Here is a 14,872-nt window from a genome sequence, read left to right as displayed (position 1 = left end):
TTCTTCCGACTATTGTATAGAACATATAATAAGAATAAGTCTCCAAATCAGTCAACATTTGACTCCCTGATCTTTTTTGTAAACCTTTACGGTCCTATTCCCTAAGTTAAATAGTCCTTAGATAATATTTAAAATGCAGACAGGGTTAAAAAAAATAAAACAACATAAAATAATAGATGTGACTTATTCTAATTTCACTCAGCAAATACCTATATATTGAAAGTAGGAAAACTTTTTGTTTAGAGCGTGAAGTTTAAATTACAACACAATCGGCTGGTGAAATCCAGGGCACAGAGTAAAGGAATTTGAGCAGAAAGAAAAGAAAATTCGACATTGTATCACGTTTGCTCTCATTATGATTAGTAAAATGTTATCAATATTTGCAAAAAATAAAAATGTTTATGCAGAAAAAAACTAAAAGTAAAAAGGTTAAGCCCTTATTGATATTGAAAAATTGTTGTGTATCTGCAGGGTTGCCAGCAACATTATGCAGGACCACTTATTTAGCGGAGAGGAACACCCACAGGAGTGGTGGTAATGTGTGCGTCAGCAACGTCTTCACGCATACGTTACCACCGCTCCTGTAGGTGTTCCCCTTCCGCTAAGTAAGTGGTCTTGCATAATGTTGCTGGCAACGCTGTGTATCTGTGTTAGCAGACCGAGGCGCTGGCTTTATTTCTCAGCTGCTATGACCCCCAGTCTATCCTTCTCTTTTACGACCCATCGACAGCGACGAAGTAACCGCGAGCCACCGCGAGCATCGGAGAATTCTGTTCGCTGAATACCTATACCTACTTACATCGTACAAATTAAATTTCGAACCGAGGTTCGATGCGACAGAATTTACTGAATACGTGTAACACGTGTAACACTCTCCCTTTTAATCTTTTATTACTTACGAATTACCATTTGGGATTTTGGTGAAACTGGTATATGTTGTATTCTTTAGTGATATATAAACGTATGTCATAGGTTTTTAAAATTTTTTACAATTGTGGAAATTTACTTTTTTTCATTAAATTATAACTGTTGAACTAAGAAACAGATAAGAATGAGCTTTTGGGTGCTTACAGTGGGGAAATAAGAGTACCTAATATGAATTACGACACTTAAAAAAAAAACAAATTTTAGACCATTTATTTTGAAATTGTTCTGAACAAATGCAATGTTATACTACCAGGACACTATTTAAAAATTTGAAAAATGAGGGTATAGGGCTACTTGTGCTCTTTACGGACACGTTTTTAGAAACGTGGAGACTTTAAAATTGGTCGCATGCAAATTAATTGAATGTGACGCTGCGTGTCTCAGCACCGGCTCGTCTGGCTGAGCCGTGCGTACTACAATATGGAACTCTCTATTTCTTTACTTCCTAACCTTGCGTGGCCTTGAAAGTCATTGTATACCATATGGTTGAATTTGTCGAGCCGGTGCTGGGCGACACAGCGTCACATTCAATTAATTTTCATTTAGCCAATTTTAAAGTGTCCATATTTCTGAAAACGGGTCCGTAAAAGGGACAAATAGGACTATACCCTTATTTTTTCAATTTTTTAAATAGTGCCCCGCTATTAAATCATGGCATTTGTTTAGAACAATTGCAAAATAAATTTTTAAAAATTTGTTTTTTTTGCGAAATAATTTTTATTGGTCCTCTTATGTCTTCATTGTAAGCACCCAAAGGGTCATTTTGATCAGTTTGTTAGTTCAACAGTTATAATTTTTTGAAAAAAGTTCACATTATACTTCAAAGAGCTGTAAGATCCACAATTTTTGACATTTTGAAAAATCCGTCGAGATATGCTTATATATCCTTAAAGACTACAACATATCCAAATTTCATCTAAATCTGAAATGTTACTCATGGAATGACCCATGTATTTCACTGGGCTCAGAAATATCATTTCAACTACCATAAATGCAGGGTGGAGGAGGTACCCCTTCCATGACGCCGACCGGACTACTGAAAATGCGCAGGCTGAATGCGCGTGATTATTATATGGTTGGCTCCTCAAAGTGACAGAAAATATAACCTATGTATATGCAATAAATGTTTAGTGGCTATTTCGTTCTTTTACGCTACATTTGTGAACCTTTTATCATCCTTCCAAAACATTATTATTACGCCGCAATAGTATCTTTAGGAAATCGGGTATAGCATATAGGTTATATTTTCTGTCACTTCGAGGAGCCGACCACATAATAATCACGCGCATCCAGCCTGCGCATTTTGAGGAGTGGATTTTCTGTCCTCGAAGTTACAGAAAATATAACCTATAGCATATATGCTATACCCGATGTCCTAAAGATGCTGTTGCGGCATAATAATAATGTTTTGGAAGGATGCTAAAAAGTTCACAAATATTTCGTAAAAGAACGAAATAGTCACTAAACATTTGTTGTCATATAACATATATTTAGGTTATATTTTGTCAGTTGGAGGAGCCGACCACATAATAATCACGCGCATCCAGCCTGCGCATTTTCACTAGTCCAATTCAACATCCAACACAATTTTATATATAACGTTTGTTCATAACTGCTTTCTGCATAGGACGTGTAATAAGTGTATTTCATGCTCTGTTTCGGTGCTTCGCTAATAAAAAATGTCTATCCTAACAAACTTCATTTCCTGGGGACATCCCCTCATCTATTTTCCCTTTTCACTTATAATTCCTTACTGCTGACGTAGAATATTGTAGCATAAGCACATATCAAGTAATTAAAATGTACAATGAAATTTCTACGTTTGCAGTACCAGCCGACTTTCCGTTTAAATTTTTATAAGTACAACGCAACAGCTGAGAATTTCTTTCCTTATTCAGAACAGAATACGGAAATAGCAAACAGCTCCCTCTCGCGTGGACCAGGTAGCGGCGTGTCTACCCCCTTAAGGTCACCTGCTAATAAATAGTAATTATTATTGTTATGTATTTGGAGTTTGTCGAAGACTAGGAATAGGTTGTTATTGTTTTGGATTTTCAGTTGGATTATGCTGACTTCGAAGGTGGTTTTGAAGTAGATTTTTTATTAGGATTCCTGTACCTTCGGCTCGTTTGGCACTATATCGATTGTTTCTTATAAAGTTATAGTTCTTAAAACTAACGCGGTGTGTACTATTAAGTTTTGTTTCGCAGAGGACGACTACATCTGGATTGTGTTTGTGTAGGAAGTCAGTAAAATTTGCCCTTCTTTCGGTTGATATGAGTGAATTGGCATTCACTTCTAAAATTTTTAGTTTGTTGAAGGCTAATTTGCCTGGAATACTTGTGGGCTGATTATTACCGTTAGTGTTATGAGCCATTGAAATCAATTTCGAAAGATTCGGCTAATAAATTTATTTTGTTGGAGTTTGAGTTGATTAGCTCCAGTAGGCGCGATGTTTGGGTGTTTACAGCTGAGTCAACTATTATTTTAATTTGGTCTAATAAAGTACCATGAGGTTGATGAAATACTTCGCGGGCGTTAGTGAACGAATTCGGGGGTTTGTGTGAGCTTGCTGGAGTAGGTTTTGGTGGCGAATACGATCGAGCTGAACGAGACACCGTTTTTAATTACGTTATTTCTCAATCCCCCTGTTTAGAACAAGCGCGACAAACGATTTGTACAAATTGATGAGCAACGCGGTATTCGGTAAAACTGTAGAAAATGTACGAAATCACGTAGACGTAAAACTTTTTAAATACTGGGGTGGACGATATGGTGCGGAGGCAATGATCGCGAATTCAATTTTCCACAGCAGAAGCATATTTTCGGAAAATTTAATCGCTGTTGAATTGCGAAAACTCGAGGTAAATTTCAACAAACCGATGTATGTAGGTATGTGCATCCTGGACATATAAAAAATTTGTTTGTATGAATTTCATCATGAGTACATGTCTCCCCTGCACGCTCAAAATTGTAAAATTCTATATACCGACACTGACAGTCTCATTTATCATATTCGATGTGAAGATATCTACGAGACCATAAAGCGCAATATCAATAGCTTCCATACAAGCGATTATCCGGTCAATAACGTGTACGATATGCTGCTTGTAAATAAGAAGGTTCCGGGGCTGATGAAAGACGAAAACAATGGTGCAATAATGACCGAATTCGTAGGTATTAGAGCGAAATTGAATGCACTGCGTGTAGACGGCAAAGAAAAATACGAAGAAGGCGAAAGGCGTCAAGAGCAACGTTGTATCCAGGACGATAACTTTCGACGAATACGCGCAGTATTTGCAAAAGGAGATCAAAATGACTCGCAGACAATCATGCACAAGATCGAAATTGCACAAAGTGTACACCATTTCGGAATCGAAAATCGTTCTAAGCCCGTACGATGACAAGCGGTATATCCTGCTCGATTCAACCGACACGCTGCCATGGGGGCATTATAAAATACCCTTGTAAATAGAAGAATTATCATGTAAAATAAAATTGTACACATATGTATAGAAAATACAATTGTATTTATTAAACCCTGTATTTATTTTTACAATACATTGTTTTTATTTATCTACGAATTGTGCGATTTGTCAAACCCTAGCCACTTCACGTATACCATATCACCCTTCCTACGCAACACTTTTTGCACTACTCCTACAGCACACTTTGTTACAGGAATGTCTCAGTTATGTTGCGGTGCAACATTTGAAACATCGCACGGAATGTTCCCGAAACGTTACAAGTAAATTGCTATGTTCGCCTCTGTGCAACATTCCAGGAGATATTTCTGCAACATTGTTTCGGAATTTTACAGCAATGGCCACGCAACGTTTCGGAGATTTTACAGCAATGGTCACGCAACGTTTCAGAGATATTTCACAGCAATGGTCCCGCAACGTTTCGGGCAGTAGGGCCAAAAATAAAAATAACAGTATATATAAATATACCGACGTGTCTGTGAGGGACGCGACGACATGAAATGTGTGCAGAATCGTAGTAATAACGCCCGTGTGTCTTTTTCTCATAGAAAATTCTTTTACCCCAGAGAAATTCGAACCTACGACTTGTAGTATCGAGAACATTGCTTACGTATTCGAACTTATACTCCTACCGTGCAAAACTTTAAACTCAAATAATTAAAAAATGAAGGCTCGTTATGAGAAACACCATTACATCTTCCTATATGTGGGGCCAGATATCTCACAATAAATTCAATTCGACACGTGACGCTGTTTTAAATTGATTCATATTCGTTTTTTTTTTTTAGTTTTTAACGCATTTTTAATACAAGCGCTTAATATAATTTTTTTTGTTTTCTAGTTTTTAGTGTTTGCGGATTTACATGTCACAGCTCAGACTTCTTTACAAATATCTTGTCTTGCTGTATACAGTATAATAGTTTTCTTAAACAATATAGTGCTGATTAAGTAATTGTATTAATTACTTATATCACATATTATCCCTCGGAGGTTGCCTGTAGAACTTAAGACTGCATTCTGTGTGTCGACATATCAGGATCGTTCCGCGTATTTCCGCATCGAGTGCGGAACGTTGTAGGAACGGCGCTCATACGTTACAAGGGCAATGTTGCACCGTATTCTGTGCGAGTCATTGCAGGAACGCTCCACGTGTGTTGTACCGCAATATAGCACAGCAATGTGTGCGCAATATTCCAGGAACATTGCACAAACGTTCCCATTGCAATATTCCACCGCAAAGTTTGCACAAGTTGCAGTAATGTTGCAATGCAACCTGCAACCAAACGGCAACATTGCAATGAACTGCAACGGTTGTGCAACGTTCCTGGAACAATGTGTGCTATAGGGGCAAGGTCCCTGGGGCTAGATAGGATTTTACTATAGGAAAATCTTGATGTTTAAGGCCATTTGTCGACATGATCCCATCTGATTTACGAAGTTAAAGTGGTATCGATCGATTCGTCTTGACGAGATCTTTCCAATGGTGTATAGGAATCGCTGCACGTTCGTAAGTCAGTGACAGCAGGTCGATGTGGAAGTGACACCGATGGATTCGTACGAAATGTCATGTAAATCGGAACATTTTCAACGAAGTTAGCTTGAAATTATGCAAATCAATTTTTCAAGTAATTTCCTTCATTATGGTCCAAATTACCCCATTCTTGGCGATATTTTCATAGTAGAAACATAAGCAATCGATTGGTGTCGTCTTCGCAAAGATCTGATGAGAAATGCGGAACTTGAGATTTCTCACTTCTTAATGGGTATTCCAGCCCCTTCGAGGGTCGAAAGCCATAATACTCGGTGAGACATCGCGGGGTGTTCTTTTCGCCACGAGACACAGTGTTGCCTGGCCACGCCAAGCATTTGACTTCCAGGCCGCAGACATCTAGGCAAATGTCTAGATTTTACATTTTATCTTCACATTATTAAAATGTCCGCGATAAGGGTATTGGAATGTATGAACACAGCATGTTAGCTGTGTATATGTAGTTATGTCATCTTAAGCGCAGTTGGAAAGCACCTTGTACTTGCAACTCATTTTGATTTCACATTTTTTTTTATATTCTAATTATTATTATCTTCTATTCTGTTGTGATTTATTTGATTTCATATACTTGGCGTAATTTTTTACCTTTTTGAAGTTTTTTTGGGGGATAGTTATTGACGTTTGAAGATAATCAAGAATTCAGTAAATTTTCTTTTCGATTATAAGATTTCATTAACGATTTTGTTATACTTCCGGGTGAGTCCGAATGCTGTTTCTCGTGGCATTGCATTAAATGAAAATTTGTGATCACAATGCAAAAAAAATTGGTTCTGAATTCGTCTGTATGGAGGTTTTATAGCTAATTTAGCTAGAAATGACAAACGAGTGTTGAAGCGTTTCACGCACACCTGTACGGTCGCATTCCCGTGTTAACAGGTATGAGACTTATTCCATGAAAAACAAGTAATCCCTTCCTCACAGAAACCATAGAAATGAGTCTTCCTAGTGACTAGGACAGGTCCTAGGACACGCAAGATTCATGTTCCCATGATGAAGAGTTCGTAGCTGAAGTGTTATCCTACGCGACAAGGAACCGTGGACATCATCATCTGATTGATCATCGATTTATTCTATTGTGACACAAATATATTTTTTAAGATCAATAAAGTATTTTTGTTTTTCATGAAACAACAAAAAATAATGTTGGTCAATTTTCTGCGATTTTTGGCGCCATATTGGCGCTATCATTTTTAATTTTGAAGTTTTTACATGCGATTCAAAATCAGCGTCCCAAGAACCCTTATATACCAAGTTTGAACAAATTCTAAAGCATCTAGAATTTTGGCTAGCTTTTGAGGACAAATACCCCACTGTGTGTCGCTCAAACGACGCGATCGCCTTCCGCATTTCTGCCCGACTCGTCGTGGGTCCACATTGGCAGTCGAACGTCTCGTTGACCATTGGGAAACGACATATGGTTTTCACGATCTCGCCTAGTAACAACGCACGGCAACCTGGTGTTGCCGGAAGAGATAAACACGACGGTTAGCGGGCAACCGGTGTTCGCATCTAACAAAGGTCTCGCGCGACGTTGATATACAGCCAATTTTAAACACTCGTGAATATTTAATTATATAAAGAATAAAAATTGTCGTGCAGAATCATCAATTTTTTAATATGCATGCCAGCCATATTGGATCGGCCATTTTGTTTTAAAAAATTCCACGTTCAGATTCGTATTCAGTGATCTCAAAAACCACCGAGCACCGACTTCTAACTAAATTTTTCAAACGTATTTCACGTTTTGAGGGTTTGACCAGCTTTTGGCGATTTGGGACCACTGTGCGGGGTACCAGGCGGCATCTCTTTGAGGGGCGTCGCAAGAGAATCACCCTATAGGAGGTCGCACCGGCGGTGAACAAGTAACCTTAGATAACAGGGATCCGTGTCCGCAATTGTGGAGTTCAGATCATAGAGTCTGGTACAAATACAACTGCGCCTGCGCAAGCGTCATCATCTATTAGCGTATGAATTGTAGACGGTGCTCGTAGCAAATAATTGGTGAAAATAAATTACTAAAAATCTTGAATAATTAATATTTCTCTAATTACTTACCAGTTTTCCTCCTTCCTTGAGAAACATCATGCCAAATATTTGTGCCCCCCCCATTCCCCCACCCTCCTTACCAGCAAACGCAACGCCGAGTAAACGTGCTTCACTTGCAATCCCCCTCCACACTTCGGTGTTCGTAAATCGATTCATAGATCGATACGTTTCGGCATCTGTTCAATGTAGGTCCTATATAGGTGAGAAAGCTGTAATGAGAGAGACCAACAACCATTCCTCAATCGCGATTTCCCCTCTACTCTTCGGCATTCGTAGATCCATTCCGTATCGGTTCAATATACTCTGCGTTGCCGAGATGCTGCCGCCAGAAGGAATGGGGTCCGATTGGTATATCCCCATAAGCGCAACGTTCTCTAACATAGTCGTGGAGATAGGGCACACGTATTGTCGTTATTGGTCGATGCGACAACATCGACAAGAGATCGAACGGGACATAAGCGGTTCGAGCGAAGTACCTCTGTACCCTTGCACCTGTACCGGTCTGGGGGACAGCATCTCGGCAACGCACAGTATGTGCTGTGTCGGTTCGCTATATCGATGCGGAAAAAGAGAAATTTTCGACAGTGGGATTAGTCTAAAAAATTTTGACAGTGGATTAGTTTTGAAAATTTTCGAGAGTGAATTATGTCTCACGTCACATTAAGAATGTTAAGGTAAAATATAAATTTTACCTCCGGTGTTGATACAATGAAACATAAAGAAATTCAGTGTCTGTATAATCGATGACACATCGCCGAGCAACTTCAGACAGCAGTTTAGGCGGGTGAAAGATACAATGTCGTTCGGCTCGGGCCTCGACGTCGAAGAAGCGCGGCTTCGATCAATGGCCCTCGGAGCTTGGCAAAATCGTTTGAGCTTCAAATAATTCTCGAATACAGATACAAATAAATAAGAAAAAAAATATTTGAAGCTCAGGCTTAGGGCTGTCCAGCGTATGGGCCCCTCACGCGCCTGCTTCCCCTTTCAATCTTTCTTTCCCGCTGTGTGCCTTCCGTTGTCAAGGAGACCGCGCGACGCTACGAAGACTCCCATGACGGATTAGGCAGGCTAGCGGCTGATCGGTCATGGTCACTTCTTTAGCGTCGCGCGGTATCCCTGACACCGCGAACGAGAGTGGGAAGATCCCGAGCTTACGCGTACGCGACCTCGGACAGCGCTACTTAGGATCAAAGGCCTTCAAATAAAAAAATTATTTGTGGCCGTCGAATAAATTGATTGATCCGTGGCGCTCCAAATAAAAATTGACTCGTGTTGCGGCCGAAAACCAGCGCGCTGCTGCGTATCGTTCAAATATGCGCGCAAGAGCGCATAAACACGTCCGTTAGGACGGTTACGTGCGTGTTAAAGTTTTTGCACGGATCGGGCGTTCGTCACCTCTCGATAGACGCCCGATCTGGCCGTTTGTTCCAAGAACATCTCGTTTTGGTAAACACGCTCTCACACGCGCTGTTCGAAGACATCTTTGTCGCCCACAGATTCCCGATCTTTAGAACGGAAACGGCTCCGTCAATCCCTGCGCCTAGCGCCCTTCATTATTGTTTTTTTTATGTGATTTTGTTGAGTTGTGAAGTATTTTCCGTGGTCTATTCGTTCCATTGTAAACGACGCCCACGAGGTTGAATAAACAAGACCGAAACGGACTTGACAAAGAGTGCATCTCTTCCTCTGGCCTGATGAAGCGATCCCCACCGCCTTCCACGGCATCGTTTTATGCAACTCGGGTTATTTTTATTCGACACGTATCGAATAAAATTTTTGTCTTTTATTCGAACTCAAATTTTTATTTGACATCATTATTTTACCATTTCTGGCCTCGGTCATATGGAACCCGCGGCATATGAATTATGTAAATTTAATCGAAAAGGTGCAACATGAAGTTTTAAGGTTTGCACCCCGCGTCCTCCGTAACTCTATGGGTAGAACCAACCATGACTATGGCACTGCTTTGCTATCCTTAAATATCGCCCCTCTCGCAGATCGTAGACAGATTGCGGATATAAGTTTTTTGTTCAAGATCATTAATAGTCTTGTAAATAATTCCGACTTATTGTTAGGTGCATTAATTAGTTGCAATGCGCCGGTGAGCAATGGTGAAGAAAAAGCATTGGCCGCCATCGCTCTCAGTGTTGAACATGATCAACAAGGACATATAATTGATTGCGATACGGCATCCGATGCATGGGAGGCCTTAAAAAGAATTTTTGAACCGAAGTCACGAGCGAGAATTTTGCAATTAAGAAAACAAATAGTATCAATACACCTGGAAACTGATGAATCTATGACATTGTACCTTGGACGAATTAAAACATGTTGCGACAGCCTGAGAGAAGCTGGATATAAAATGAAAGAAGATGACGTGGCATACACAATGCTAAATGGTTTGCCAGAAGATTACGAACCCATCGTTATGACACTAGCAAATTTGGATGACGAGAAATTCAAATCGTCTAAGATAAAGGAAATCTTACTAAACGAATACGACAGAAGATTGGTGGACGAAAGGAGGCGTATCACCAAATGAAGGAAGTACGCAACCAAAACAAACAAGGTCAGCCAAGCAGAGAAGTCCAGAACCAAGGAAGACAAGGTCAGCAAAGCAGAGAAAATTACAACCAAAGCAGAGAATTATTACGCCAGACACCAGAGCCCAGAGTCGACAACAGGAAGTGCTTTAAATGTGGCAAGCAGCGGCACATATCACGGTACTGTAGAACGCCTCAGTCTAGGTCAAAGACAAATCAAGAAACAAGTACAGGTTCTGCACGTAAGAACAAAGACTCGTATTTATTAGAAATAAACAATGCGCAGTTAGATGATTTTTGGTTAATCGATAGCGGTGCAACTCACCACATATGCAAGCATAAAGAATGGTTTACAAATTATAGAACGATAGAGAATGAAACAATTTATTCCGCCGACAGTCATGTAGAGAATAACTTAAAGGCCATTGGAATGGGTAATGTAAATATCGAAATTTATGAAAACAATGATCCTTTTAGTATAACTTTACCAAACGTATATCACGTACCGAATGTTAGAAGGAATTTACTATCAGTTTCACAGATGGAAGGTAGGAATAAAAAGGTAATATTTGATAATGGAAGGGCGATAATTTTGAATAAGGTGACTAAGAAGGTAGTGGGGGAGGCACTTAGTAAAGATGGTTTATATGTAATCAAAGCGGAACGTGTCAATAATATACCAATTATTTCAGAGAAAGAGACACATGCAATTATTAATACACATGTAACCGAAAGCGAAAAATGGCACCAAAGGTTTTGTCATATAAGTATATCGAAAATTAAAGAATTGTCTGCAAAGAACTTAGTTAGAGGGTTAGAGAACGTAACCATTGACAGCATTCACTGTAATGGATGTAGCGTCGGAAAATCCACGAAAGCTCCGTGCAAGCAAGTATAAAATAAACAAACCAGAAACGTATTGGAACTGGTTCATTCGGATTTATGTGGACCCATGCCTACAGAATCGATTGGAGGCTCAAAATATTTTCTCACGCTCACGGACGATTATTCGAGAAAAACCACCGTGTACTGTTTGAAAAACAAGAGCGAAGTAGCAAGTTACATAGGGAAATATATTGCTAGAGTAGAGCGAGAGACAGAGAGGAAACTAAAAAGAATAAGAATAGATAACGGGTTAGAATTTTGTAATAACGAACTTAAACATTTGTTTGATGATCTAGGAATAAAGCACGAACGAACAAACACTTATACGCCGCAGATGAATGGCGTGGCGGAAAGAGTAAATCGTACATTACTAGATTTGGTGCGTGCAATGTTAGCGACGGCGCAGTTGACTCAGAAATTTTGGGCCGAAGCGTTGCTGACAGCGTGTTATGTTAAAAATAGAATAATGCACTCAGCAGTTGAAAATGAAGTTCCGGAAAAGGTTTGGACTAGTAATATACCAAGTATAAAACATTTAAGAATGTATGGATGTTTAGCGTATGCCCATGTAGCGAAACACAGCAGGCACAAGCTCGACGCGAGAACAAGAGAATGCGTATTAGTAGGATATTCGAGTCAAACGAGAGGTTACAGAGTGTGGGACCCAGTAATAGATGATATAATACAAACGAAACACGTGGAGTTTGTAGAGAATGTGTGTGGTTATGAATATATTAGTAATAAGAGAATTTATAGCGTCCCGACTGATGACGAATCAGATACAGAGGAAACACAGGATGTTACGGTAATCGAAAAGACAGAAGACATGCAAGTAATTGATAGAAAAACAACGGACGATGATATGAAACCGACAGACGATGATATAAGGGAGACAAATGAGGGAAATGTAGTTCGTACCGTAAAACGTGGAAATGTAATAAGAAACCCATGGGGTCGAGCGGGTAAACCCAAGAATATTCAGATCAATTTGACCGAAATAATAGAACCTACAACGTTTGAACAGGCAATGGCATCGCCTCAATGTAACGAATGGCGCGTTGCCGTGGAGGAAGAACTCAATAGTTTAGAACACAGGGATACATGGGAAATAGTTGATAGGGCGGAAAGTACGCGATGCGTTGGCAGTAGGTGGGTGTACAAAGTAAAAACGGATGGAATCGGAAAGGTAATCAAATTTAAGGCTAGGGTAGTCGCTCAGGGTTATAGTCAGAAGAAAGACGTAGATTATTTTAATTCATATGCACCAGTTGCAAATATATCCACAATTAGAATGTTACTAAGCATGTCAGTATCTCGGGGTTGGGAGGTACACCATCTAGACATCAAATGCGCGTATCTATACGGGGAGTTAACAGAAGACATTTACATGAAATTTCCTCCTAGGTATGGTCAATCGGAAGATAAAGTAGCAAAATTAAAGAGGCCGATTTATGGACTAAAACAGTCAGGCCGAAATTGGAATGATGCAGTTAATGCTTTCTTAACCGAGAAGGGATTCCAAAGACTGAAAAGCAATAGCTGTGTATATACATATGATAACGACGTAATCCAAATCATATATGTAGATGATATTGTGATATTTACTAGCAATACTAAGAAATTAGAATTAGTTAAGAAATTAATAATGTCAAAGTATGAGACAAGAGACTTAGGAGCAGTATCATATTTATTAGGCATAAAAATAGACTATAATAAGGAAAGTATAAGATTATCCCAAGAAATATATATAGAAAAACTGTTAAAAGAGTACAACTTGAATGATTGTAAAGGTACAAAGACACCGGTCGAATTAGGTATAAAGTTGTCGAGACTAGATAGTCCATTGAATGAGTTTGAAGTGGAGCAAATGAAAAAAAAACGTACCATATAGGCAACTCGTTGGGTCTTTGACGTACATTGCACAGGCAACACGGCCGGATATACTACAGTCGCGTCGGTATTTAAGTTGACGTTGTAAATTTCAATACATAAAAGGGAAATAATTCTATTACTGATAAGTTTAAAGTTTTTCTTTATTATAAACATATTTCCTAGTTCTTAACAAACACAGTAACATAAATGAATTAATTTTGTATCACTATAATAATATAAACAATAAACATGTAATTTACTTGGGTCGGAAATTAAGTTGTCACTTACAAGTATGCACATTTTGTCTAATTTAAATACGTAACTAGTATGAGGTTTGGTAGCCTTTGGCTTTCATGACCTCCAACAATCGATTCTGCATGCTGCAAATCAATTTTTTTTTAATACAGAAGGTGCAATTTCACGCCATTTTTGTTGTAATGCGGTTGCTAAGTGGGACTTAGTATATCTTTGATTTTGCGGTATAAGACGGTATAATTCTTCGCATAAATGTTCTATAGGGTTTAAGTCTGGACTTTGAGGTGGCCAGGACAATAAAGGAATTTTTTGTTTCTGCAAAAATTGTTTTGCGACTGTAGATGTATGCTTTGGGTCGTTGTCCTGTTGAAATATATATTTCTTACTTCGTCCCAAATTTTGGATTGTGGGTAACAAATTTTCCCGCAGTATATCGACATACCTTACACCCTCAATAACAGTTAAGTTTCCCACTTGTTCATTATTAAAACAGCCCCAAACCATTATGGAGCCACCGCCGTGTTTAACGGTAGGAGTCACTAAGTTTGGTTTGAAGGCTTGGCCCTCTTTTCTCCACACATACTTTCGCTTTCTATTTGATTTTAACTCAAACTTGGATTCGTCGCTCCAAATTATTTTTTTCCAAAATGAAATTGGCTTTTTATAATGCAGTCTTGCGAGCTCCAAAAGTTTCGCCGCATTCACCTTTGAAATGAATGGGTTTTTCCGGGAAATGCACCCACGTAATTCCGCTTCGTGAAGACGAGATTTAATTTGTGCAATACCTATTGGTAATTGCAGAGTTTCTTTTATTCCCTTTGCAGAGATGAATGGGTTTTTCTTCGCCTCCTTAAGTATTTGCCGATCTTGACGGGCAGTTGTCATCCTTTTCCTTTCAGTCCTGATCGAATTCTCTGCTTTTCCTGTTCTATTTAATTTAACACATATTTTGCGCACACCTTCCTTGGATATTCCAAACTCCGTGGCAATTTGTTGCAATGATTTACCCTGCTTTCTTCTCTTATAAACTTCAACTCGCTCCGTAGCAGAGCATTCTCTAGTCTTCGGCATACTGAAGTAAAAGTACAATTTGAATAAGAAACATATATTTAAAAGACATTTTAGCGATACCTAAATATCCCAGAAATCTTTGCAATTTAATCACAAAAGCAATTTTCTGCATAAAAGACAAATGTTTCTAAGCGACAACTTACTTTCCGACCAACAGAAATTGATCAACTATTCTTTAAACTTAAATATACGGCAGCTTAATAGATCTTTTCACCTCGGCACTTTATGGTCAACTGACG

General features: G+C 39.0%; 1 protein-coding gene and 1 pseudogene across 6 annotated transcripts in view; one reads left to right on the top strand and one right to left on the bottom strand.

The window, feature by feature from the left end:
• The window catches only part of LOC143372209 (uncharacterized), a 568,382-nt gene that overhangs the window by 372,236 nt on the left and 181,274 nt on the right, over positions 1-14,872 (bottom strand). The window lies entirely within an intron of this gene.
• LOC143372383 (uncharacterized) lies at positions 3,699-4,398 on the top strand (annotated as a pseudogene).

This window comes from Andrena cerasifolii, chromosome 8 (genome assembly GCF_050908995.1).
Source record: "Andrena cerasifolii isolate SP2316 chromosome 8, iyAndCera1_principal, whole genome shotgun sequence".
NCBI lineage: Eukaryota > Metazoa > Arthropoda > Insecta > Hymenoptera > Andrenidae > Andrena > Andrena cerasifolii.
Note: the sequence above shows the minus strand (reverse complement) of the source record. Positions and strands in the feature narration are given on the sequence as shown.